Below are 27,978 nucleotides of genomic sequence, written 5' to 3'. Positions count from 1 at the left end.
TTTGTCCCGGAACTTGTTTCCCTGAGATCTCTCTTACCAGTGTGCTGGGTTACGTGGGAGTATCCATGGTGCTCAGCAAATCCTCTTAATGGGAAAGTGTAGAAAACAAGACTTTCAATGAAATTGCGGGCTTCGCCCATTTCCAAATAGACTTTCCCAACCTGTGTATACTTCTTGTTTTCTCTTTGTCTCTTAGCAGAATTGAGTGCCACAAGCCAAATTCTGACCTCATTTACACCAGTAAAATGTGAATCTGTTCCAGAAAACTGCTAAAGTTGTTTTGGGCTTACAGTGATGAAAATGAGAGCGGAATCTGCCTCATTAATTCCCCCAATCCACAGAAAGTAAATGAATCCAAGAGGAAATAGCTCTTCAGAAGGGACCCCTGGAAAGAATTAGAGACTGACTTAATGGGATTATGGGAGAAAAATGCTTTAACAAATCCATGTCAATCCTCTCTTCAAAACACTCACGGGGCCAAAATAAAGAAAAACACTGTTTTGGGAAGGAAAAAGTTAAAAAGCTATGAAAACAGAATCTCTCAGCCTGCTCTGATGATAATAGTCCCATTGCAGAATGAGTGCAACCCAGAAAGGCTGAGTCAGCAATACCATACCTGATGCTTCATGTTGGGCTGTAGGACTTAGAGAGAAGAAACTCAAATTTCCCATTTTAACCATGGGGTCCTTCTGCAATTTTGGGTTCAATAAAAGACAGGTGGAGATCAGTCAGCATTACAAGTAGGGATGGGTGGAACAGGTCTGGCAGCCAGAAACCTTTCTCCTTGTCGCCTAGCCAGTCGGACATTCAGCCTCCAGAGTGTGCTTTGGCTTTTTATTCTTCTGTTAATTAGCATCTTCTTGCCATTACCCCTCAATACTGTGTATGGCACCAGAGCTGGATTTGCCACAAATAGGCATAGAAGACCCTGCTTCTGCAACGTTACAGGATGTTTCAGGAGCTGCATGGTGATGGCCTGCCTTTGTGCAGTCAAGTGGAAGAGAGAAATATTCTGAGCAACTGGCAGGAGAGTCTTCCAACCAGGCAGGCACATTTGTGTGCTGATAGAAAGAAAAGAAGGAAAGAGCGTAAGGCTCATCCTGTGCCCATTTGTAACAGCTGGAGGCAACATGAGCTGCTAACCACACATATGCACTGCCTTCTTTCATCTCCCTTCCAGGTGGCTTTCTCCATTTGCCCAGCTACCCTGGTCAACCTGAATGAAGTGCTAGGACAAAGTAATTAAAGCATTGTCTCCTCTGTTTATACCAAGAGCACACCATTATCAAAGGCAATCCTGCATTGAGGATGCTGACTTTCTATTCTGGTAGTCTGATGATCTTTGAGGAAGAGCTGGGCTTTATGCGCAGATGCCCAATTTCCAAGGAAAGCTGGGCTAAACAAAAGCATTCACAGGGGAAATACAAGACTGTGGGAAGTCTGCAAAGCCCTTCCTATGCTGAGAGATTTGAGTGGACTGATGTATTTTATGTAATTTAGAAATTATAAGGTTGCTTGATATCAACAAAGAAGAGCTGTGGCAGGACAGAGATTTCTAACTGGGGACTTCAATTTAGAGAAAAACACATTGAGCAATTCAGTGGCTAGAAGTACAGAAAGATGTGCAGACCAGAAAAAGTTGCACCTCTTGTAGGAGAATAGCTAACCAGAGAAATGGCTTTTCTAGCACCCTCCAGACCTTTCAGTCTTGCAGCCAAGAAGACGTGGCTTTCTAACAGATGCATGGCAGCTCATAGGGAAGTCCTGGGTCTGTTTCAGAAATGACTGGCAAGGTTCCCTGAATCCCTTATGCAATAGGTTACACTTGAGGATTGTAATGGTCTCTGCTGACCTTAAACAATGAATTTCTGACATTCAGCTGTTTTCAAGCGTAGCATTTTATTGTATAGCAGTTTGGGATCAAAAATAGCTGTAATCAGTGAATCAGTGTAAACAGGAAAATTAGCAATGTAGTTGCTTCAGCACCCCTTGTGCTCCTTAATTTGATAGTTCTTTATGTTATGTCCTTACGTTTTTTAGTGTGCTGCAGGACTGTGTGTTGGACACAGAATCACATTACAGGAGTAATTGGGAGGCAGCTGGGGAGTTTTGGCAGCTGGGAAGGGGACAACAAGCACTCTTGGCTCTTTGGGAGGTGGTGTGGATTTGTGGGATAAGTGCATTGACTGAATGCTAAGATCATCAGAAGTGAAAGTCAAAAGGATTGACAATAATATTTGTCTCATCTTGAAGTTATCACTCCAGAAGAGAACAACAGCATACAGTGAAATAGGAGCTACCGTTTGGCCTGCAGACTGGTGATCTCTCAAATCTCGCAGCAAAATGTTTTTTTCAGTGCAGCTTGATTAGTTTATACCCAAAGTATAGCTGCTGTTTGCAATGATGTTATTTACAGAGGCTTAAGGCCAAATACTTGAGGAAAACCCTGCTGTTACAGGGCACAGCTCTTGCTTGGTGTGTGTGTGCGGTGGAGGTTTGCATTGGTCTAGAACCAGTGACCACATCCTCAGTAAGGTACAGCTGAGGTAGACTTTGCTTCACTTGCCACAGTTATTCTGTCTTTGGATATTTGCTCTCCTGTGCAAATCCTAGAAACTACTGCTCTGCTCCTTCGTTGCCCACTAAACCTTGCAAACAGCCAGTGCATGAGCATGGTTTAAGGGAGGGAGGGGAGTGAAGCTGGGGCTGGGAAGGCAGAGCAGGTTTAGTTATCAGCTGCTGTGAAAGGGATGGGGGGCCTGTACAGATAAGGTGCCTCTCACTAGCATTTTCATTTGGATGAGAAAAACAGCTGTCCTGGTGGCGCCAGATAATTGCAGTTTGATGAGGTGCAGGGTGTGGCAAACTGGTCTCCCCTTGGGGGCACTGTACTGGCAGAGAAGATCCCCACGAGAACCTAAGGTTCTCCAACTAGTGGTGGATGCTCAGGCTGTGGCTCTGAGCGGGAGCCACCTGCAAGTAAAACTTACTGCAAGCTGACCAGTGTTGCTCTTATGCTTCTCTGTTTGCTGACGTAGATATAGCCTCTACCCTCTATGTCTGTGTCACAGTCAAAACACTCTACTATCGCTTATTTGTCAAGATCATAAAGATTAAGTTAATTTATATTTCAAAGGGGCCCTCCAAAGGAACTGTCTTTGTCGTAATGTGATTATCAGGAAGGCCAAAGTCTTTAGTCTCTGCCCTGTGACTTCTTGAGGACGTGAGGCTGCCTCTCCACTGAGAACCAACTCATTTCTTTTCTCTCAAGTTTTCTTATTTAATATCCTTGCCCTGAGTCCGGTTTATGCTAATTAGTTACTAACTGGTGAGGATTAATGCAGAGGAAATATAAAGCTGTGAGGTTACATGACAGTCCTGGGCTTGGTTGTCAGAAGCCACTGTAACCTTTCATTCTCTTCAATCAGTATCGCCACAGCTGTGATTTCCAAGGTGAGATGTGAAATTCCAGGAGATCTGAAGGCTCAGCAGTAATCAAAAAGACCTGCAGTCCTATTTATTGTGCTGTAATTACTTTATTTAGATCCATTTTGTTTTATTGATCTTTGGTTCCTCCTCGTCAGCTTAGTTTTAATTCTTTCTTCTACATTCCCTTGTCTCCTGCTTGTAGAGGCAACTCGGAGGACTTCCAGCCACCAGGGCCAAAGTCTCGCTGGCACTGTCCTACTGGCATGTCCCTGGTGGAACTATGCTGGAGGTCACTGCGTATCAAACGGGGATGATCCATGCTCAGGTGAATGCATGCTTTTCCAAGGTGAGTACTGATGCTCTCTGCCACTTCTTGTGACTCCCTGTGATGTCCTGGACACTCAGTGTTATTTAACATCTTACATCACTTTTCACCAATGGTTGTTAGCACCATTAGCTACTATTAGGCGATCATACATTTGATTCCCTGAACTTTGCATTATCTCTTTGATTTAATGTAGAGAAACTGTTGGATTTTTTTATGCTGCTAAATATTATTAGAGGCTGACTCTCCCAGCCTGTGCCAATGATGGGCAAATTGAATCCTATTTTATGTGTAATTTCTCAATCAGAGAACAAAGTGCTTTGGCAATCTGGATCAAAGGCACCAAGTACAAGTCATTATTATTGTTGGAATAGTGAAGTGAGCTCCTGGAAAAATCGTGCTGACTTCTCCTTTGTAGGATGCCTGCACTGTGGAGCCTTTGATGTCTAATGGTCTGGCACCATAACTTGTGTAGATATAGCATAGCCTGTAAACAGAGAGGTAATGAATGAGTAGATCATTATTTATGACTTTTAAGACTTCAGAACACAACTCAGAAATCCCATGTGCATGAAGCAATCCATATAAGACAAAAGATATTAGAAAGAGAGTGATAAGTGAGCCTTTCATTTGATCTAGCAGGGCCATTCCATTTAATTATTTTTTTACAAACTCTTCATCCTATTTTAGATGGACATTCCATCAGGCAGATGAGGTATTCTCATTCTACATCTTTAAAACTGGTGTCGTTGGAAGATCAGAGTGTTGTTCTTTGTGTTGTTTTTCCTGAATTCTGTACTCCCCAAACTACTCTGAAAGCAATGAATATATTCCCATGGCAACAGAAGCACAGAGCCTGGGAACCGATCTCAGCGGGGCTCCTCCTCTGGCAATCCCCAGCCGGTGTAAATCGAGCGTCTCGTGCTGGCACAGGTAGCTGCTGAGGAAGGCATCATTTTGGGTTTGAGTTTCACGAAGCAGTATACACAGTCCCAATGAGCCGTATCTAAGTCTGTAAAATTGTAAGTGCTGTAAAATAGATGGGAGGGGGAGAGTGGTAAGGAGTGCTTTTGTGTCTTCTTCATCTATCTGTACATGGGGGAAACCCAGGACCGGGATGACATGGGTGCTGCCTGCAGGTTGAACAGCCTGCAGCAATACTCACCTTGTGAGCAGTGCCATGATGCTGGTGAAAAACTGCGTAAAGGAGAAAGCCAGGTCAGTAGCAGGTCCAGGGGAAAGCCCCTGGCTGCTTGGAAGTGCCTCTTAGCCTGGAGTGACAAAGCATGTTGGATCTCATTCTTGTCTCATTGCTTGTGGGGGCTGTGTGTGGGCAGTCCTCTAGCTAGTGCATGTGCAGTGGGGGCCCACTTGCTGCAGCCCCATGGGATGGGGTGTTGCACCTGCAGAAAGGTGCCAGCAGCAAAAACCCACTGCATTCTCCCTGTTGTTAGCTTTGCTTCCTTTGTTCAGCCACTGTTTCATTCTGGAAGCACTTTAAGCCCCTCCATCAATAGCGGTTTGCTAGGAAGATGGTAGATTCCCATCAGACTGAGATCCAGATACAGCCAGAGAGTATAACCAGAACACCTCTAACCAAGCCCTGCCACCTTTCTCCTCCTCTGTGGCAGCTCAGACTGCGCTCATCAGGAGTGGGGAAGTTGGTGGGGAAAACATTGGGAAACTTCTAGAGGTGCTAATTAAGCAACTTTAGGTTATAAACATCTTTAATTGGACTAATTTTTGGTGTCACATATTGCATCTTGATGAGAAGAGTCCTAAAATTAAAGCTGTTTTAGTCTGTCTCCTGTTCCTTCTCTCTTCTGTTTGTCTTTCTGGTTGCAAAGAAAAAAAAAATTACTGACACTTCTTGGGCTTTAGTGAATACTGCTATTTTTAAGGCGTTAAATTTGATTTACTTCAAATCTGACCCAGAACTCCATGCTGAGACCAGACTGCCTTTACCAGTGCTGTAGCTAGCTTCCCATTTTTGCATGCAGATTTTTAAAAACAGATGAAAATCAGGCTGGTAAAAGATGCTAGCACACCCCCACCTTAACTAGTAGTGTCCTTTATTTTAATCTCTGACCAGGGATCCTGAAGTACATCACTGTCTTCTTGTGACAAATGGAATGTCATCCTCCTTTCTTCTTTTTTTTTTTTTTCCTTTCTTTTTTAGTAAATGTTTCTTAAATGACAGAGTTGGTCTTGTATTGAATTACAAGATCCAAACACCACCCATTTTCCCTTTGTGGCTCTTCATCACTGTCATGGGCTAGCTGATATTCTCCAGTCTCTATGGAAGCTGGCTTTCCAGTCCACACCAGGCAGGTCATGGCCTGCTCCGCTCAGGGAATCACTGCATATGTCAGGTTTCAGAATTCCCTGTTTTAACTGGTTACAAGTTCAGGAGTACTTGCTGGTGTATCTCTTGTGCAAGATCAGTCAGTCAGTCAATCAATCCATGCCTCAAAATTAGTGGCTCTCTGATGGCATGGAACTGTATGAGCATGGGGGCCAAGTGAAGGAAGAAGCATGACAGGTGCGTGAGATGTTCTCAAGTTCAGGAATTTTCAAGGGTAGTAGGATGGTGCAAAGCAGCTTTGGGACTGCAAGGAAGGAGAAACAAAAGCAAGGTATCTTCTCCCTTGCAGAGGCTGTCCTCTCACTTTGTCCCTTCTTTGCTGATCTTCCATAGCTCCTTGTCAGCCTCAGTGTAGGCAGAGAGGGGGAGCCTGTGGCCTCCTGTGTGCCTTCCTGCCTCCTTGCTAGCGAGCTCTGCTCCCCCTGCCAAAGGGTCAACGCATTCTCAACTCAGCTGGGTGTTTCATAGCTTGCACAACTCTCATTTGCTTGAGGATTTTTCTGAGGGGGTACGGTGCCAAGAGTTGCACTGTAGAGGTTGTATTTCACTTCCACAAGGCTGCTTGCCATTTTCACAGTATCTCACACCATCATGGAGCATACTGTAGGTAATAGAAACCTTTAGTTGATGGTTCATGGTGTGGTTTGCTTTGCAAGCCCTGCTCACAGGAAGCAGAGCCTGCAGCCTCTCCACATGCATAAGGGAATGCATCTCCTTGTGGCAGACAATTTGCTATGAAATCTCCTGGAACTGCTCCAGCTCTGTATACTCTGCAGAAAGACCATGCTTGGGTAGTTTTGTGCTGGGCCTGCTCTCCCCAGCCTGCTGTGCACTCTGGGCTGCAGCCAGGAGGAGAGGTAGCCTCTCCGAGGGAACCGCTCTAAAATGGCTGCCTAAGTGTGGCCCAGCCCTGCGGCAGCAGCCCAGCCCCTACAGCAGAGCTTGGGCCTTGTGAGCCTGCAGGGAAACATCGCCTAAATCTGGGGGGAAATCCTGAAAAGCCCTTTGTGAGGAGTGTATTTTTGCAACAGCCTGTTTCCTCCTTCCCTCTCCTTCCTTTCCCTACTGCTTTGTCTGCTAAATAAAACAACCTACATTTTTGACCTGAATTACTTTAAGTGTCCCTGAAGGCATGTACAGCTACTAGGACTGTGGAAAGGTTTTCTTCTCTAGTGCGGTTAGATAGCTCTGATAGAGACAGGTCTCAGGCTTGATCCCCTGGTATGAGTGCTGTATTTACGTTTTGCTGTACAGAAAATCTGCGTTTGCATTTTTGTAGCACTGTCCATCGCAGAGCAGGCACTGATCCTGTGGGGCAGATCTCTCCCCGTTTCAGTAGGCGAGACCCAGGGAAAGCTGCAACCCAAATCCTTGCCTCTACCCTCACCTCTCTGCTGCTGGGGCTTGGGGTGCCAGGCCCCAACCCCTCAGGAGCGATCTGTCTGTCAGCCCTGAGCATGCTCCCGCTCTTGCTGCACGTTCCGAGTGAGGGGTTTTTGAAAGGACAATGAAATTGCTCATTTTGGCCTGTTTTAGCACCCTCTCCTATAACACGCATGGCAAGCCTGGCTGAATTAAACCAGCCATACTAATTTCTCTTGTTAGAACAGCCCTGCGTAATGCACAAAATGCTTGGCTTTGGAGGATGATATTACAAAGAAGGACACTGTAATTTAGTGGCTCATTTAATGTGAACCAAGAGAAATATGAGGCATGCCAATGCCGCATTGGGGCTCTATTTATATCCTTTTTGGTGTACGGTATGATTTATAATAAAGGATCATTTTTATATAGTATTACCGTGGTAATGGAGCTTACTAGGCTACCATGTCTGAAGTTAGGAAATATTGTATTAGAACAAGTTCTTTTAACACAGCGTAAGAATAGCCCTTTCTCCAGTATTAAGTCTCGATTCCAAGCTTCTTAAAATAAATATCGATGCGCTCTGTTTATCTAGGACGCTGGGCTTTTATGAATGCAGCACCAGGACCTTCATGTCTGAGCCCAGAAGATGTTAAGTGCAACCCCATTTGGCAGTAGCCAGCCTCCACACTCAGCAGCTCTGGTGATTTTGCTCACCCGAAGCACTGTCCATGGGAGGCCCGGGAAAAGGGAGAGAAACAGAAAGCAGAAGAACCCTGTTTGGCTGTTGAGCGTGCTGTGACAGACTGAGGGGAGCATTTCCCTCCTCCACCCCTAAGTGCATGGCCAGCAGTGGGGTGCTGCTCTGAGCCGGGGCATGAGGATGCGGGAACAGAGGGGATGCTGGCAGGAAGGAGGAGGAAGGAGCAGTGTTTACTCCTAGGAGCTTTTCTGAAGGCCACACAGCGAGCAAACAGTGGAGCCAGGATTAGAGCGGAGCCACTCCTGGCACCTTGCCCTCAGAGTGATTCAGAGCTTGTTTCCTAAGCTAGAGAGCTGGTTGAAGTTTCATTTGTCTATCTAGACAGCAGCGTGTTCTGCTTCCCATTTAAAGCTCCGGAGCCTTCTGGTGATTCACAGTGCAGGCAGCAGTCCCCTGCGTGCTGGTTCTGGTGCCAGCCAGCACAGTGCCTGTGAGTCTTCAGTGCTGTCATGCAGATAGCAAAGGCATCAAAGTGGGTCTAGAGAGAAGGCGGGAAATAATCAGCTGGAAGGATATGAGGATATGGGGAACTGTCATAGGCATGGCTGCATCATGGCAACTGTCCCTTCTGCTTGAAGCTGTGGTGTGAGATGGCAAAATGTGAAGGTGTAGGAGAAGAGCTGGTGGCAACCCTGCCATCCTAGTCTGGTATGAAGGAATGGCAACCACAGGCAGACCTCCTCTGGTGCCATCCATAGCAGCACATGCCCCAGCCCAGTCCCCCTTCTGCTCCATGCAGTGCCATTCCTTGTCCCCAGTCCATGCTGCTTTGCTGGAGGGGGCACCCCTCTGATTGCTCTCAGGGCCCCCTGGGGACATAACCGTTGTTGCCAGCTGGGAAGGTGACACACAGAAGCTGACAAAGCCAGAGCTGACTCTGCTTCCCACTGAGCCAACCTCAGTGAAATTGCCCAGCCACTTTGAATAAAAATGAATTAAGTAGCCTGGCAGTAACTCAGACCATATTTTATTAACTTGGACAGAACTGAGTAACATTAATCCCCCTCCCTGAAATTTCTTATTTTACAGCCAGGTTCTAATATATTAAAATGTGCTGGCAAAGCTTTTGGTAGGTTACAATCCACTTGTCACCAAACAACACACAGCCCAGCATTACCAGTTAGGTAGGGGCTGAGAAGCAGTGAGAGGTCAGGTGAGTTCCTGCAGCATTCCACATACCTGGTCAGAGCACCAAGGAGTGGGTGGCTGCTGTAGCACCTGCAGCTTGTGCTGTAACCTCAGAAAAGTCACCAACAACTTGCCCTGCATGATTTTCTGTGTGACTGATGCCTGGCTGTTCCAGGCTGGTGCAGGCTGGCTCTGGCCCTGGGGGTGCATCACTCTGCAGGGGTGCTGTTGAGAGATAAGTCTTTTCTTAGAATCGTGGGATCATTAAAGTTAGAAAAGACCTCTGAGATCATCTAGTCAAACTGTCAACACGTTACCACCATATCCACTAAACTAAACTTTGTCTTAGCTCAGCAAAATGTCTGAAGAAGTCTGTGACTTACTCTGAGCCTCAGTTTCTCTGCAAAACTGGGGACATCCTTCTGAACTGCTGGGTATTAGGCCTCAACTCTAGTCCCATCAGAAACCAGAATAGGCTCTGTGCTCTAGGCTGAAGCCCTAGCAAGAAATACGACCGCTCTGCCTTTCCTGTTTATTAGGAATAATAATCCTAATAATACTTTGCACATCAGTAAGAGCTTCCATCTGAGGAAATTAAAGCACTTTGCAGTCATTAATGATTTAAGATGCTTAGCCCATCTCTGAGATAAGTAGGGAAAATCATCCTCATTTTTACAAATGGGAAACTCAAGTGAACTGTAGTCGAGTAGCTATGTAGGAAGGCAGCAAGGAGGCAGGTGAGAGCCCCATCCCTGTGGCTTCCAGGCTCATCATGTCCATGTGGCTGAGCCATCCATGGAGCTGCCAAAAGTTGCACTGGGAGAGGACGATGCAACAGGATGGGACAGGGTGGGTGCCCGTGGCCCTGTCTGCTTCCTTGGGCTGGCTGCAGGCACTGCTGCCATTGGCCCTTCAGGGCGGTTACAGGGAGAAGAAATCCTGTTATAAATAGTCAGCTGAACTCTGGGCAGTGAACTTTTTGTACATAGCTGCCTTGTAAAATGAAACTACCCTGTGCCTCCCTTGGTGGAAAAAGAAAGCGAGCTGGGACCACACCTCTCCTGTTCTGTGTGTAAATCTGCCCATCGGGACCTGGCAGCACTCGCCTATTTAAATGAAATACTCATTATAGACATGGGACTGCTGGGTGGTTGCTCGTTAACCGTTTGGGGCACAGCTTGAAATAGCACGGCTTGGCCTGGGCCAGGGGCTGAAACAGGATTTTCCACCTCGTAGAGCAACCAGATCTCAGCTGCCGCTTCCCTCCGCTATGCAGAGCTTATAAATAACCCCTTTCTCATCTTCAAAACAGCTGCTGTTTTGTTTTTTTTTTTTCAACACACACAACATAAAAGAGAGCAGAGCAGGCAGGCAATAGTGAAAGTGCCACCATGTTGCTCTCTTTTAAAGTCTGCTTCCCTCAGTGCAGAAGGAGAGCCCTGGCTGCCCACCGCTGCCCATAGCTGTGCTGGTGCCGTGCCCGCAGTGCCCCTTGCCTTATCCTCACTTCACCTCTCGGCTCTTACTGCCCTTTCCTCTCTGTCTCCGGCTCTTTGACTAATAGCTTTGCTTGCTTTTTATATCTGCGCATGTGGCACATCTGGAGCAAGGCGTGCCTCTGCTTTGTTGTTGTTGTTTTATCTTCCCCTCTATCTATATGTACGTGCTAGTATTTTTCGCTTTACTTTCCACTGCCATGGCAACTGCTGGCTGTTTGGCAAAAAAAGCTCGCGGGGAAGAAAAGGGGCTCAGAGCGCTCAGCTGGCAGATGTCCAGTGTAATCATGCCGCAGCGCCGAAATGAGGCCGCTGGCGGGCTGCCCAGCTGCAGAGAACAAAGATGTCAGTTCCCTGCGCTGGCGGCGGCGCGGGCTTGGCACCCCTATATGGCTTCCCAGAACTCCTCGCCTTGGCCGCCTTCCATCCCCTTCAGGGCAGCAAACAGGATTAGCACACACAGACTTGTTTTTCTCTTTTCTCCTCCAACTGTTCCAATGACATCATCCCTGCTGCATTCAGCTGCCAGCAGGGTGACTTTGTTGGGTTTTTTGTTGTTGTTGTTGTTGTATTATATTTTTTTTTAACAGGAAAAAAGAAAAATGCACACACGCCATAGAGCACAATGTTTTAGGTAATGTTAAATGAAAACCCTCAAAGTGCAGCGAGCTCAAGCACATGAAGCCAGATGCGCTGTATTTTTTTTTTTTTTTTTTCATAATTGAATTCCTGCAAGATAAAAATCTCATTTTCCTCAGTAGGCTGTAATCAGCGCTTGCAGAGCTGTGGTTTCCAACTGCCCTCGTCATGTGCTTCCTTATGAAACTCCACCGAGAAATCGCCTTGGCACGGGCACCCATTTAAAGGGCCCGGGAGCAGGCAACAACCCCGGCACCTCAAAGCGACCTGGGGCTGAGGGGTGCCAGGACCCCCACCCTGCCCACTTTGGGGCCCTGAGCTCTGCAAGGTGGTGCCTGCCCTGCTTGCAGCTCTGCTGGCAAACCGCTGGGCTTAGGAGAGCTGTTAGTTGCTGCTGGCCATGACAGGGAGAGAATGCATTTCATCTCTCATAGTCTAGTTGTTGGGTTTTTTTTAGCTTCTAGACATCTGTGGGGCATTTTCCTCTCTTCACTGTGTCTCTTTGCCAGCTGAACAGCACAGCAGTGCTCTACTCCCCAGCACTGTGGGAGCCCCAGGAGTGCCACCTTTGGGGAATTTGGGCAACAGCCGACCCATCCTTCCCACCCTTCCCACTGCCTCTCACCGTGGCCCACCTCCCACCACGTCCCCTCTCCCCAGGGCTTGCTTCCTCAGCTGCAGTGCTCCTGTTTCCCTTGGCGTGGACTGCAGGATGCGATGTGCGTTTCCTCTTATCACTGCACCCAAGCAAGCCCTGGAAGCGGCCTGGCAAGAATAGTGTGCACTACACAAGGGATGAGTCAGTGGTGGAAAGCTCCTGCTCTGGGAACCAGGCACATAGGTGTGCCTGCTGGCTCTTGGGGTGGACCCAGCTGCTGGCAGCCATGCTGGTGCATGCAGCCTTTGCCTACTTCTGCTTTTGGCCTTGAAGAGCTGTGGGGGCACAGGGACAGATGGCTGCTCTGGCTCTGCGTTGGGTCATTCAGGCTTTCTGGTGCATGGATGGACAGAAGGACACACTGCATGACAAGCAGGGGCTGCTAGAAAAGCTTTATGTAAGAGGCTTGCAGTACAGCAAGTGTTCCACTCCCAGAGCTCCACATCGAAGTTGGCAGCACTTCAAAACCTCTGTTTCATAACTGGCGAGAAATAGGATTTTCTAACAGCCCTGGGATGACTCTGCCTGTTGTGCAGGGACCTGGGATTTTATGAGATGTTAACGGTTAACCAGGCAATGGCCTACATTGTTCGGTAGCTCCCTTCCCCATGTGGAGGTGCATGTTTCTATCAGGCGGCACGCTGTCTGCCAGCAGCCTTGGCCCCCCTGCCCACCTGCAAATAACAGAACTCAGCAATTAATTAGCAATTAATTGCAACCAAATAATTACAGAATCAACTGTCAGGAGAGATGCTGTGAGTGGTTTTCCCAGGATGGGAACTGCCCTTTGAGCCTCCCAGGATGGGGTGCTTGCAGGAGCCCTGGGCAGGGGGCAAGCTGGAGGGGTGCTTTCCTGGGAAATGAATTCCTGGGGCACTCGGTTTTCCTGGGAAAATGGGGCAAAGCAGAGCTTTGCTCCCTGCTCCTGTGCCAAAGGGGATGGCAGCATGCTCCCTTCTGGGCTCTGTGCTGAGATGCAGTGATGGCACAGGAAAGTCACAGAAAAAAAAAAAAAAACAACCCATGAGCGCATTAGATATATTCATGGAGATGGAATAGGACCAGGTATTCATCTTATTCATCTCTCTCCTTGTTGTTGAGTTATCCTCTCCTGGATGTTATCCAGCATTTTGTCCAGCCTGGTTTCCAATGATTCAAGTGATGGGGCTTCCTTTGGGAGACTCCAACACTATCTAATGCACTTTGCTGTTCAGAAGTGCACCTCATCCTGTTTGGCTCTGGCAGCCCTTCTCCAGCTGTGGGTCTGCCTCCCAACACCCCAGCTGTGGTGACCTGCTGTCCCCTCTGCTGCCCTCAGCCACCCAGGCTCCAAAGCACCTCTGGGTGCAGAGGCCCTCCCAGTGTGGGGACACGTAGGCCCAGTATGTGTCCAGACAGTTTGACCAAGCCAAGGAGAGGTGGTGGTGTCTTCATGACAGTTCTGTGGTTCTCCAGCTCTGAGCCAGCAAGCCTGAGCTCAGTGGCTGGCACAGGAGAGTGCAGCTGGAAGGATGCTCTATTTAATGCTGACTACTAAGGGCCCACAGGGGCTGTCCTGGCCAAGTAGGACTGCTGAGGCACAGAAACACCCTGGCCACAGAGAGTCTTTTCCTTGGCCATGGTCCCTGTAAAGAGTCAGGCAAGAGGTTTGGGTGTAGGAACTTCTCTGTGCAGCTTCAGGATGGCAAACTGCCAGGCCTGGTTGAGCTCAGTCTTGCTCCTCACCAACACCACCAGTGCACTTAGAGAATATCTGGTGCCCACGTGCCTGAGATGGGGATGCAAAGGCTTCTTGCGCATTCAGAATATCAGGGCAGGCCTAAGTTTCACATGTGAGAGCACCTAACAGGCAGCAGTTTCCTTTCTTTCACAGAAATGGCCTGAACAACCCCTGTGCTGCACAGAAGCTGCAACCTGCAGCTGGATCACACCCGGTGTCCTCCTCTGCACCTTGTATGAAGGTGCAGGAGGTCCCCTGTTCCCCACCAGCCAGCTTGAATTTGCACTGGAGGATACATTTCTGTGTCTGAGTCTCTCCTTGCCTCCTCATCCAATTCCCATTCTCTGCATCCCTGCACTTGCAGCTTTTTGGTGCAGAATGCTCCACGATGGGCCCTGAGCTCTTCCACCTGTGCTCCCATACCCAGAAGAAGTCCCAGCCCCAGTTCCTCCCATGCCACATCTCCTCATCTTCCGGGCACTTGTGGCTCAGCATGCCTTGGCCAGGGTCAGATGTTGCTCCTCTGGCCAAACCCCTTGCAGCAGGACACTGTGCTCTCCCTCTTTTTGTTTCCTTTTGTTTATAGTACTTGATCCAGCTTCCAGGCCATGCGCAAATGCTTCACTCCCAGCCAAGTTGAACTTGTTTCAAGGAAGATTGCACAAGAGCCCTGTGGTGTTGCTGGGAGCCAGGCATGCTGGACTAGCTGCTTTGTCCTCCTGGCCCCAGCCCTGCCCAAGGACCTGCTGGCACCGATCCCACCACAGTGCAGTCAGCAGGATGCCTCATGGGCTGTGGGAGGAGCAGCAAAGTCCAACAGAGATCATGAACAGGCTTTGCAAATTTAAGGAAGAAAAAAAAAGGGGACACCAAGAGCGGCAGAAGTTTCTCTGGGTTGATTCGCTCTCTGTTCAAGCCGTACTGACTGCTGGTAGTAGTTCCAGCTCACCGTAGGTATAAATCACTTATCTTCTGGTTACACCAGCTCCAGTCTGTACTGGGGCTGAGCAGTAGGACCACGGCTGGCCTCAGCAACGGCTCCGAGCCTTGTGTTAGCCGAAATAGTTCTGCCAAAGTCAGTGGAGAGGAGTGGTCCCAACAGCAGGCATGTCCAGCAGCCTGAAGCAGCCTATGTGTTAGCAGGTCCTGAAGAAACAGCTCAGTGGCTCACCTCTTGCAGGCTGTCTCATCTTTGGCCATAGGAAGCACTTACGTCTCACTTCACAAACACTGTGTGAATTCCAAGTGACAAGAAAGCCTTGCTTTCTATCCACAGGTTTTAAAATGCTGCAGGCAAGTAAAAAACACTGAATTTTCTATTTTTGTTGTTTTTGTTTTGTTTGGTTGGTTGTTCTGTCTTTTCACTGACCTTGTCAACACAGATAGCAAAGAGCTGATGGGGGAATACTTGGAAAAATCAAACCTATCTACACAAGCATACTGCAGTAGAGTGGACCCTGAGAGAATATACTGACCTTCTCAGCCTCTGTCAATTATTTTTGAAAAATCATAGAGAATGAGAAGTTGCAGGGCATGGAAGATTCTTCATCAGTTTGCGTTGAAGAAGTTAAAGTGCCTCGTGATACCTATTGCCATCATCATGAAGAAACTTCGCTTCCTTCCCTGACACGGGAGCCTTCACACTTTGAAGTAATTAGGAGTGACTTAAAATCCCTTGAGAAAGCCCTGTCTTTCCCAGAGGTGGGATTCATCCAAGCTGATTGCCAAAGTTTGAAAATCGTAGTCCAAGTCCTAGTTCTGCTTGCAGGGCATGAGCAGGAGCAGTCATCCCACAAAGCATGCCTTGCTTATATACCAAATGGGACCAAACTCTTGCTGAAAGTGCCCATATTCCCCACAGCACAGTGGGATTTGGTTAGCTGCAGGTACCTATATAGGGAAGGTGTGCACTGAATGGTGTGGCCCAGTCTGGAGAACCAACTTGCTTTTGACCTTTCAAAGCCATAGAGTCTGTTCCCCATCGCCCACTGTGGATATGTAGTGACATGCCATGGATGGGAATGAGCCTGCCCTCTGTTTCCCCTCACCCTTCACAGTACAGCCCACAGGGTGAAAATGCTGACACATGCTAAGGTCTGAGGGGCTACTTGGACCTTACATTTCATCCATTCCCTTGCCCTCTTTGAGCCCAAGTGTTTGTATTTGGATGCTCCAAATTCTGCCTGTCTCCCATGTCTTAGTGCAGCTTCTTAGCTGTTGGCTGTCTCATTAAAAGCCTTGATGAATGCAATGATGCAGCCCCCAAATTATTCTCCCTTTCACTGATTTCATTTGAGTACATGGTAATATTTTCCCCATACTTTCCAATTTAACATAATGCTGATAAATGATATGACACTGATAAATTTTCATTTTATTTAAGGCTGTTTATCATCCATATCTATTATGGAAAGTCATCAATTATGCAAAAAGCGTGCATGTTTAAAGAGCCTTTAAAGTGTCTCTATTTATGGATTGCATGTTGCGTCTTCTTTCCCCCTTGCCTGAGCACATACCAGTGAGGTTCCTCCATTAAGTATCATTTTTGCACAAAGAGCCTGAAAAATGGAACTTGACAGGGGCATCCTAGGCAGGCTGGAGGCTTGCTGCAAAATATGGCTGTGCTATAAAAATCTCACTTCACAGGAGAATCCCACAACCCTCCAAGCTAGGTCTACATCAGAAGACCAGTAAACCAGACAGATGCAGTGTGCCTTTGGTCAAAAAGCCACACTCTGGTGCTCTCCTGAAGCTGCCTTCCACAACTTAGCCAAGGCCTCTTGGTACATGTGAATACTGCCAGTCCTGCTGTAGGTCCTGGAGCGCTCTCACTGGCAGAGGAGCACAGCTCACAGCTCGGCTGTGCTGTGATTTTCGCAGTCCCCTGGAAAAACTGCATCATTGCAGCTCATCTCTGAGCTTGCACACAGACCTGTTTGCTAAAGAGGACCTTATTCTGCTTGCAGGGCAGCATCTTTGCAGTCACCTTGCATGAATACCGTTGTAACTGCCAGCTTGTTGTGGTGTGTGTATTAAATCACAGTGCTGGGGAAGTTTTGCAGTGAGTAAGGCGAGTCAGAGAGCAGACACCTCACAGAGGCCCTTTAAAGCGGTCTGAGACGCTGGCATCTTGGATCATTTTTTTCTTTCCTTTCAAGATGCTGGGGGAAAAAAAGAGCTAAAGTAAGGAAATTAGATTGTAAAAAGCTAATTTACCAAACAGCACCGTCCTGGCCTGAATCTGATCTCACATATGAAGTGCCAGTAAATCCTGAGTCACCCTGCACACATCTGGATGCTCCTTGGCAGCAGCGCGGCTCTGTTTATTCAGGTCTGAGGGGGTCCGCAGCTGTGGTGGCAGCAGCGTGCGACAGGAAAGGGAGAGTTTTCTCACACGTCTGACACAAGACTCCAATTGTGGTGACTGTTGGCGCTGACCTCCCCGTGCAGGGGCTGCTGGCAGGAGGCACTGCAGGCTGTGCTGGCTGCCATGCCTCACTCACGGTCCCCAGCTCTCGCCTCTCCCTGCTTCCTCCCAGCTCCTGCAAAATGGAGCACTCGAGACATTTAACAAAAGCTGCGCAGATGCGGCTTCTTCCTTGGGTTATCGGGAGGCTGAAGCAGCAACTGGCTTTCTGCTCTTTGGAGATGCAGGCTCCTTGCTCTGCATCCCAGCGGCTGCAGCAGCAAATCCTAAATGTGCGGGTTCCCTAGGCACTGTGCGCTCACGGGCCTACTCCAGTGAGATGGTTTGCTCTGAATTACACTTCTGGATGCCTGTAGCGTTGGGAAGTGTCCTGCGGCTGCTGCAGGTTTGGGTACTTAAATAGCTCTCTGAGGTAATTAGTTGTGCTTTTAAATTACTTACAGTTTCTGTCGTGCTGTAGGGGATGTGTCGGGTTGTGACAAAGAAGGGAGCGTGAAGCCAGCGCAGTGGGATGTGTGGTGGCATCTGGTGTTTTTAAATGTGCCATACAAGGTCACCTCTGTGCTCTGCCTGCACCCTGCCTGCTCACCGCAGAGCTTGATGGACTTTGCCATGAAATCATTCATTTTCTTTCACTCTTCCTTTTCTCTCATAGCCATCAGGAGATGCCCTTGGCAGTGTGGTGTGCCTTTAAGCCAAGCAAGCAATAACGCAAGAGAGGATTTGGAGCCATTGTATCTTTTACAGAGTGCATTAAAGGCATGAGATCAAAGGCTGGCTACCTCTTGTGCTTGAAGAGTTCCTGTGGCACATTAGCAGGGAAATTTTCTTTACTGGCTCAAATGGCTATGCACATTTTCCATTAAGATTCTGTTTTTTTCCTCCAGACTCACAGGAGGAGGATGGCTTCTCCCATCACACACTGCCTCACAGTGTTCTTGTCCTGGTCTGACCTGACTGTCACAAAGCTTGCTATGGATTTTGTACCTGTGCTCTTACTGTTGGGCTACATCAAACTGCTCTGCCCAAAGGAAACCATTTGCATCACAACTGTGAGCAAGTCCAGCTTCTCTTGTGACATACAGAAAACTGTTATTCAACTCAGGTAGCTCTCTTCCTTACATGATGACAAAAGAGTGATGTTTGTTTCTGGCCCTCTGGAAGGCCACCCATGGCCCTCAGTGTCCCAGCATGTTCCTGTGCATGTGAACATCCTTGAGGCTGCTTTTTGGAGATGGCTGTCACATCATATGGGCCAGTTCCACTATATGCCAGTGATCCATGCTATGGCTTTGGTATTTTGCTTCTTCTGCTGAACATACTTAATTTCCAGTGCATCCTGGGAGCATGCTTGTCTTGCCATAACTGCATCCCATGGGTACCCCAAGTCATTAATCACCTTTTTCCCTTCTGCTGGTTCCAGACGAATTCCCAGTTCATAGTGTAAGTTCCTGCTGTTAATCCATAAGCCATAACCTTTATGTTGGGTAGTGTTCAACACAATTAGATTTCCATTACATGATATTCTTTCCTGCAGTTAAACACGACTTGCTTTACTTATGCAGCCAACCTCAGGTGAGATTTAATTGTAACCTTGGGGTTCGAGCTCTGTGCTTGCATATCGCTCTGTGAACCCTCCAGTCCACCAACCCACCACCCGTATTCATCTCAGTATATGAGCAATTATCCACAGCTCTCTGCAGCCTCGTTCTGCCGGGCTGAGCACAGAGGATGCAGCCAGAAGGGTTGTTCAGCGCTGGCACAGCCAACCTGAGACTGAACAGCAGCCTTGTCCAAAGAACCCACTCTTTCCAGAGCAACCATTAACTGAAGAATGAATCCAGGATGGCTGGGAGTCAGGTCACCCTGACTGCAATGTAAACATGGTACCTGCTCTGGTGCAAGCTGCAGTGGAAAACAAAGGCACAATAGACCAGACAAGGTCATTACACACAATTTGATCCAATTATATATCTAAACCCAGGGCTCTTTGTGCTGCAAGTTTGATTTTGTTCTCAGAGGCAGAGAAAACAGCCTTATATATAATGGAGCAGTGCTGGGCACTGCAGTGCATCTCTTCTCACATACAGCAGCAGTAATGCCTCCTAAATCCACCTGTCCCTCAGCTGAGCATTCTTTTACCCACACTCCTGTGGCCGCAATTCCCTGTGGTTAAAAAATGTTGGTATGCAGGAAAAGTTTCCTCTGGCAGTGAGGGCTGCGGCCACCCCCCTCCCCGGGCCCAGAGGCTGCTTTGATGCCACAAGAGCATGACAGTAAGAGAAATGCCTGGGGAAGTGAATCAATAGCGGCAGGCCGGCCAGCTGCAGTGTGAGGACCGGGTAAATTGCTGGAAGAAACTTTCCCAGCCACCAGACAAGTTGGGAGAACAATACAAAGAACAGGATGTGAGGCACTTCCCGGCACTGGCGACTCTGCGCCAAGGAGCGCGGCCGCTTCCAGGGCTATCTTTATACCCCTGTAATCTGGAGACATTTTCTACTATTTTCTCTCAATTTCTGTGCTCATTGGGAAGCTGTTGTTTCTTTTAGCTCTCCTTCAGAAAGCCAATCCTTGCTGCAAAAATACGAGGCTGTGTTCCTCCGCCTTTCCTATCAATGCCACTCCTGGCAGATCTCTGAGCAAGACTGGGAATAGTCCAGTTCCCCCTCTGGCATCTGGTTGATAGAGCAATGCCCACACTTTTTGCTTTTCCCATCACTCTCCCTCCTCCCATCCCTGAGGGATGGAGACATTTGTTGCTTGTTCTGATGTCTGTTACCAGACACTCTCATCTCCATGTGTAGATCCCATAGAAGTGCTTCTCCCTAGAATATCTGAGCCATTGCAAGTGAAACAAAAAAGAAAACATGATCCTGTGATTTTCCTCCCTGCTATCAGGAAACAGGTTTGTTTGTTTTTTAATGAATGCAAAAGAATGCAGATAGCGGAGAGGAAAAGCCTGGGCTCTGAGCTCTGTGTTTCTTTATTTAGGTTCCTCCGTGTGCATCAGCTGAGCCCAGCAGGCGGCAAAGCAAGAGGTGGATGTTATTTCAGGAAAAGCCTGGCCCCTTGGGCTTGAGACAGAGCAGCATCCCAGGCTGCAGTCCCCTGGCTCTTGTTGCACGTAGGGAATTTGGGCAGAAAAAGGAATCCCAGCCATGCGGCTTTTCTCATCTAGGTTTTGCAGAGCAGGTGTACCAAAGGCAGCTCAATTCTACTAGGACAGGTCACAAGGTACTGCGTGCTCTGGTATTTCCCACTTCTCTGGTGCTGTACATTAAAACAGGAGACCAAAGAGCATTTCTGTGGCATAATGTAGGAGACTGATGGTATATGACGGTGCTAGAGGCTCTGCTGCTCGTGGCAGCGGGGTGTATGCCACGTGGGAGAAGTAGCGGTGCCCTGTGGTTGTGCTAGGTGGCATGGGCTGAACAGCAGCAAAAGGCTCCTTCCAGCCGCAGGCATGCTGCAGTGCTCTCTGGAAACCACAGCTGAAATCACAGTCACATTGATGTCAACACCAAAAAGGAAAAACAAACAGCAAAGCAATGTGACAGACTCAGCACAATATTTCTCTTAACTTACTGATCATACTTCATGCAAGTTTTAGGTGTTTCTAGCTTACTGAAAGTCCAATTCTACTCTCAAAACATCATGTCAGCATGAAAAGTAGGAGTGTATCACATGCAGTGAGCTGCTTAGACTTTTCCTTTTTTACAAATGTACATATTTTGGCCACAGCTCTTTGCTGAATTCAGCACAGATGCAGGTTTGGTCAGCCTGAACTTGCATCTTTCAGTGCATAAAACATTCATTGCACTTTTTTTTTTACCTGGCTGTAGCCACGATGTTGTGTGAAGTGCTGTTTCACTATACCTGAGTACGTAGGGCACATCTGTTCTTTGTGATCTGAGAAACTCTGGGGTAGGTCACCTTTACCTCTAAAACCAGTGCTCATTTGCACTTTGTAAAGCACATTTCCTCCTTAGTCACGCAGGATTTTTGCTTCTTTCAAAGTATTTCTTTTGTAGCAGATTTTTATGCAGATTTTTATGCAATAACTTATTACTAGGTTGTTTTCTACTGATGCGGAGAAATCTTTCATGCAATTTGCATCCCATTAACAGCTTCATAAGAGATGATCCTGATTCTAATAGCTCTGCACAATAAGCCAGTAAAGCCGAGTATGGGAGGGATTATGAAGTGCATTGCTGTTATACCCGCAAAATGGCTCATTCTTTCGAAACGGAGGCATTGACTCCTCTGACACCAAAGGTTAGTCCTAAGAGTTACAACTGTCTGGTATTTTTTCAGCAGTGCTGTGACTGCTTTTTATATCCTGTTTGTTTTGGTTTTTTTTTTTTTTTTGCCCTGTCCATTTTCTTCTGCTAGCAGCAGTGACCACAAAACCAAAGTAGAGCCCCAGTCCTCAGGGACTGATGCCTCACAGGTGGCTGTCAGATGCAGCCTTCCAGCTGCAAAACACTGCTGGATTCCAACACTGTAATAAAACCAGTGTTACATCATTTCTGTGGCGATGGAACAACAACAGAACCTGCCTTGGGACAGGTATATGCACTAGCCATTACCTGTCACAAACACCTTCCTGGAGGCATTTTACACCATATACTACAAGTTTCCACCACCTATAGGACAGGCCAGGAGTCTTTGCTGAGGCTTACAGAGATGCTTTGATGCTGCGTGGGCTGGTGGGGTACCAGCCGTGGAAAGTACCAGCCATGGAAATGAGTAACTCTCTCCCTGGTGTCAGTCTCAATCCGCTGTCCCAGGGTTTTCCTACAGTTTCATAAACCAAGGATTTGAAGTGAAGGGCAGACATTAGAAGCTGGCCTCCTGCTCTGTAGAGAGATGGAGGGGAGTGCTTGTGTGGGAAAACTCGTCACTGCATGAGACCCTGTGTGTTACATCAGTCATGCACAGTGCCTGTGTGTAAGACAGACATAGAGGCTTCATGGCAGTGGTGGTGGCCAAAGTAGCACTCGTGTTGGGGTCACCAGCATTTGCTTATGGGGCATCCCCTGTCTGTCTTGGCTGGAAAGCCAGTATGAGCCACCATGGCCACCACAGGCTACTGCTGCTCCCCACACTCACTTGAGCTGTGCCAAAGCAGCCATGTGGTACATAAAGAATGTGGCAGACTGGGAAGGCAGCAGCTGGAGGCACTACTGAGAGGTGGTAAGGTTTCTGCTTCTGTCCCTCAGCAAGCACAGGCGTATGCTTATGCTGATACTTCTGTTTCTTGCCAGAGTTGGAAAATTATAGCTGTGGTGGATGAGATGGTGGGGGAGTGGGAGTTGGGCAGTCTGGTGTGGTGGGAAGCTGGCTCGGAGGAGAGAAGGGGGCTGGTGGGACAGGGAACAGTAGGGACCCAGAGCACAGAGGGACCTGCCTAGGGCTCACTTTTCCTTCCAATGACCAGATCCATCCTTGCCTGCTCCTGCTTCTTCTGGGAACAGCACTGGGGTCACTCAGCCATCTGGTTCCCTCATGCCCTCTCTTTTCCTGTAGGTCACAGCCTGACATTCCCACACATGAAGTAACAGTCCAGGCTCCTGGGAAATACATGAGAGGGCTCTTTCTTGAACTGTGGCAATGCCCAGACCACACTCCTTCCTAGTGTACATGTAATGTTGTATGTGTTGTTAACTAGCTCGGTTGCCTAACAGAGAGTTTCCTCCATCTGCAAGAAACAGCATATTTTTTTACCTTCTTTGGTCACATTCATACGTACTCCTTTTCTATTTCAATTGCTCAGCCATTATATGGTTTCAGTGCATTTGAACCACTTGAGTAGTTTCATATGATCTTTGACTTCATGGTCATCAGTGTTGTCATTATGCCTCCATTTGATTTGGAGGTTGCCTGCAAGTGGAGTCCACCACACCAGCTGCTCTCACAGTGCTGATGAGGTGAATGCAGTACAAAAGAGCTCAGTGTTACCCTTTTCAGCTCAAGGTCCTCCTCCACCACCCCTGGCCAGCTGGGGATGCTGCCCTTGTAATGATGAGCCAAGGTTCTTGATTCTCATGTCTGTAGCAGACTCCTGTTCGCAGACCGCCATGATGTTGCCAGGCCACAGCTCACCTGTTCAGGCTTGGCATTGGCAGGGCCTCTATCCCAGCTTTGGTTCTGTATGAGTATGGGTCAGCCGTGGTGGGATGTCCTCTGTTTTTTAGGGCCTTCTGCCAGATGCATGCTCCTCATGCGTGCTCTTCCTGCCATACTTGAGGAGACCTGGCTCCAGAAGAGGTGGTTATAATCACCTCCTGGAACATGGGGTACCTGTCTCACAAGCCGTATCTCCTGCCTTCAAAATGCTCTTCATGTCCATAGGATTTTATACTAATCCAAGTTTTTGTGCATCTTAAATTTCTAGCATCTGTAGAGTGTAGCTTTACCAAACATTAAAAGATAATTTTAACAGCCAGTTTTAACATGACCCTCCCATGCTTTCTTTTCCCTTCCGTTTGGGATCTGAGTTTTCCCTTCCTCTGGCTTGTACATGTTTAGCCCATTGTCTTATTCTTCTACAACCCTTTTATGTATGCTCTCAGACATGGCTTCTGTTTTCTTCATTTTCCATTTCTTGTCTCCCCAGTGGCCTCCAAACCCACCTCTAATCCACTGCCTTCTGCTTCAGATATTTGCACCTTCTGGTTGGCTCTGCTGTCATCTGGATGCCCTAGTGGCAGAAGGGAGGATGTAGCTTAGCACTTCCTTCTCCATCAGTCTCATGGCAGAAGCAAGGCACTTGCTTTTTCTCCCCAGCAGCAGAGGTATGTGGGATCTCACCCTGGTGGGGCTTGCCATCTCAAACACCACATTCATGTGCACAGAGCTAGCACTCATCTTAGAAGCCCTTCCAGTGCTGGGCCAGCATCCATAGATCTTACCTTAATGTCTTAACACATCTTTAAGTGTTACCCTTGGTGAAGAATACTTTAGCAAAATGATTATTTTCACTACAGCTGGTGTTCAGTTTTCCAGACACTTGGTACTGTGTAGATTTATGTTTCAGACCACAACAGTTGTAAGTCAAACGTTGTGCTCCTCAGTATAATTTCCGTTTGCTGTGATTTTATTTCTTCTGGGCCTTCTGGTAATCCTCTCTTAATATTTTCCAATGCAGCACTGCAAGGTCCGTGCTGGCACTGAAGGCTTTTACATCTGAAACACACCATCCTGCTGGCTGTAATTAGTGCTGACATGCACACACACAGACTGCTGCCAGGAAGCAGAAACACTGTCCTTCAGCTTTACTCATATGGAAAAGTCGGAGATTTGGGGTGGCTTTCTTGTTGTGCAGATGCCTTCAAACACTGGGAAGCAGGGAGCTGTGGCACTGCTCTTGGTTAAAGGACAAGCTCGTCTACCCAAGCATGTAGCTGTGCCCTTGACAGGTTACATTTCTGTTTGCAGTGTCACTTCCTATCATGCTTGCAGCGGAGGTAACTGTTTGCACTGTCATAACATCTCTTCTGCTGGTGCTTCCTGGCATGCGACACTGCAGAAATTACCGCAGGGCGCATCGCCCCACTCTCCAGACTCTCATTTGAGGATGGCACACAGACAGTCATAAGGCCCCAAGCAGCACAAGCAGCTGTGGGGGCTGCCAGCCTCTGAGCTGCCTCCTGATTGCCTGCCCTGGCTTTCCTGCCTGAGCTCTTGGCCATAAGTGGCCTCATGCCTAGGGGACTGCAGCCCCGGAAGTGGGCATCACTGCAGAGCTTCCAATGGTCACTTGGGGTGGGCTGATGAACAGGTCCCTCTGGAAGAGGTCCTGAACCAGCTCCTTTTGAGAAGTCCTGAAAACCTGTGAAAGCTAGTAGGCACAATAGTTGTGAATAAAATGCCTTCTGTTAGATTTCAGATCATTTCAGGAATGAGTACAGAGAGATGGCTGCATGATGCCCCTGATGTTGATGAAATTTCTTTCTTCTCTTGCAGTAAAAGCAAGGCTGCTTGATGCCGGCGAGAAACATGTGGCTGTCCAACATATTGCCTGAAATCCACAAAAGGAATCATTGGTACTGCTGATTTCAGGTGTCTTTTATTAATACTGAAAAGAAAAATTGTGCGTTTCCTTTGTACAATTTGTAATGCTCTGCTAATCTGTGTAATCTGCAGCTAATGTCCTTTTGTGCTGTGTCTGCAACAATTTCCCTGCTTTGTCATTTCCATCGCAATACATAGGTGTTGTCTATTTTGCTTGTAAGGTCATCTTAGGCAGTTCTGGTTTGAAATATTTGTACTGCAAGCTTTCCCCAAACATGTGATAGTTTCTGTTGGCTGCTCTTCTTGTTTGGTTTCTTTTTATGTCCTTTATGGGAGGGGAAGTGGATGAGCTGGGAGGAAAGATGAAATGTCCTTTGTGTGCAGTTAGAGACAAGTATCATCCCCACACAGTGATGAGATGTACCCTCACCTTCAAATGCTTCTGCTCCAAGCTGCAACTCGCGTCTACATCCACCTCTACAGACATAGAGCTGCACAGGGGACTCCCAGTTGCTCTATAATTAATTGGATCCTAACCCCCCCCTGTGAGATCAACCTTACAAGATGCACCTTGTCCATGTCCCTGCATATCTGCTGGTCCAGGCCCACTACCAGTCCAGTTCCCTGATGACGTGAGGAAACCCAGCTCCAGAGAGACACCATCAGCCACACTAACATGTGGCACACGTGTGACACCTCTTCTAACAAAAATATGGCTAGGCAGTGTATTATGTGTGTGGCATACATAACTATGTCGCTGTGTCATTGCACTGATGAACTTCATGTCAGAGAAGTACAGAGAGTTAGCAAGAAGTGACAACAAATGAACATAGCCAAGTTGCTATGTTTTATGGCAGTGCATGAGCATGTCCAGGGCGTTTCTTTAAAAACATGCTGTGCTCTTACTTGTGCCATGAGCCCCCACTCTTAGTTAACCTTCAGGCATTTAAGGTCAGAAGGCACCATCTGAGCCATCAATTCTGCTGTACAAGTAAGGAGACTGGGTCATGAGAAAGGAGAAGTGAATGAATCTCATGAAGAGAGAAAGGAAATACCTCTAGACTCAAGATAGGATTCAGATGGGATTGCTGAGGACTACCAGAGTTCCCTCTTTGCGTTTCACTTCAACTGAGATGGAGTTCCCCTTTCTTGCACTGAGTGTTAGGTCTGTGGGCAGCCAGGGAAATGTCAGCTGCAGACTTGATGTGATGAAGTGCAGAAGTCTAATGTAGCAAAGAGAAAGGATGAGGCTAGAGGGGAAGAGGTTAATGAGTAGAGAGGGACACAAACCTGCATGATATAAAAGCCTGGAGGATTTCAAGGGGCAGGCTAAACATGAACAGGAAGATGACAGAGCTGCATTTCTAGGTACCTGAGGGAAGGCAGAGAGTTGTGTTAGTTGTGGCTGTCACAGCTAACAGTTGCATTGAGGCATAAGCAACGATGTCTACAGCAGCCAACAGGAAACATTTGACAGACCAGGAGATTAGAGAGGAGGTTACCATCAAGGTAAGAGAGGAGAAAGCGTGAGTTTGTGGATATGCTGTGCATATATGTGCATATATGCATAGCTGTGGTATTGCTATGTAAGCTGCAAGAGGAAACCCTTAACAACAGATTCCCAAAAGCTTGCTATACGATGTCACTTCTGTCAGGGGAATAACACCAAGTAGGCTGCTGCAAGCAAATAATAAAACTACCTCATTTTATTAAGCTGAATCAATCCATGCTGGTTTTATGTCTTCCCATTGTCCTCTTTTTCTAACCAAAGCTACTTCATTAACTGAAGATACAATTACTCTGCATGATTCAGTTGTCCTCGGTGTGGAATGGTCTCCTATGTTTGAGGTGTTCAACTGAAGGCTGAGTTGAATCCTCAAGCTTATCCAGTCTTGAAAATTTTAAGAGGTGGGGCTGGTGGGATGGCTGCCCATCTGCTCCTCCCCAAACCCCAGGCAGGACCAACTGACAGATGTTTTTTGCACTCTCAGAACACTGGGAACTCTACAGCTCTCCAGGCAACATACTGCAGTGCTTACTTATCCTTGCTTTTGGAAGGTATTTTTAGTGTAGCTCCTCTCCTCTAAATTAAGGCAGTTACTCTAGTACCCCAAATGGAGTTGGGACTGAAGTTACTCCCTGATTTATAAGATGACCACTGCTATGTCTTTCTCCCCTCTACACTTAGGTAAAGTCTTATCGACGTTCTTCTGGGTTTTGACTGTTCAGCCTTTCCCTTGGCACCTTTTCTGGACCACTACTACTATTGCTCTCCTTTCATCTTTCTGCTATAAGCTCACCATCTCCCTGAACTGCAGTGGCCAAAACTGCACAGTTCAAATGAAGTCTTCACAGCATAGACAACTGTGAAAGAATTATTTCCTGTTTCTTGCAGATTGAACTTCTGTTTGTACACCTCATTACAACACTTTCATTTTTTACTGCAGCGTGACCGTGCTCATTCATGTTGAGCTGTCATCCCTAGATCTTCTGCAGAACTGCCGCTGTGCCGGTTGTTTCCCAGCCGTCTTTTAGTACTTGATGACGCCTACGCAACTGCAGAGCTGTGTTTTGTCCCTGCTCAATGGCGTTTGTTTTCCCCAGCATTCCTCCAATTTGTCAAGATTGTTTTGCATTCTCATCCTGT

At 47.6% G+C, this 27,978-nt stretch overlaps 1 long non-coding RNA gene across 1 annotated transcript in view; it reads left to right on the top strand.

Moving 5' to 3' along the window:
- LOC122174925 overlaps positions 1-27,042 on the top strand; it is a 58,430-nt gene extending 31,388 nt beyond the window's left edge. The window contains exons 4-6 of the long non-coding RNA XR_006177268.1: positions 3,632-3,775; positions 25,284-25,363; positions 26,700-27,042. This is a non-coding gene — a long non-coding RNA (uncharacterized LOC122174925). The remainder of the gene's footprint in view (positions 1-3,631; positions 3,776-25,283; positions 25,364-26,699) is intronic.
- Positions 27,043-27,978: the final 936 nt, after the last annotated feature.

The sequence above is a fragment of the Lagopus leucura genome, unplaced genomic scaffold, assembly GCF_019238085.1.
Source record: "Lagopus leucura isolate 7727_CA_CO unplaced genomic scaffold, USGS_WTPT01 Super-Scaffold_73, whole genome shotgun sequence".
Lineage (NCBI taxonomy): Eukaryota > Metazoa > Chordata > Aves > Galliformes > Phasianidae > Lagopus > Lagopus leucura.
The sequence above is the reverse complement of the archived record's forward strand: the minus strand, read 5'-3'. Positions and strand labels throughout refer to the sequence as shown.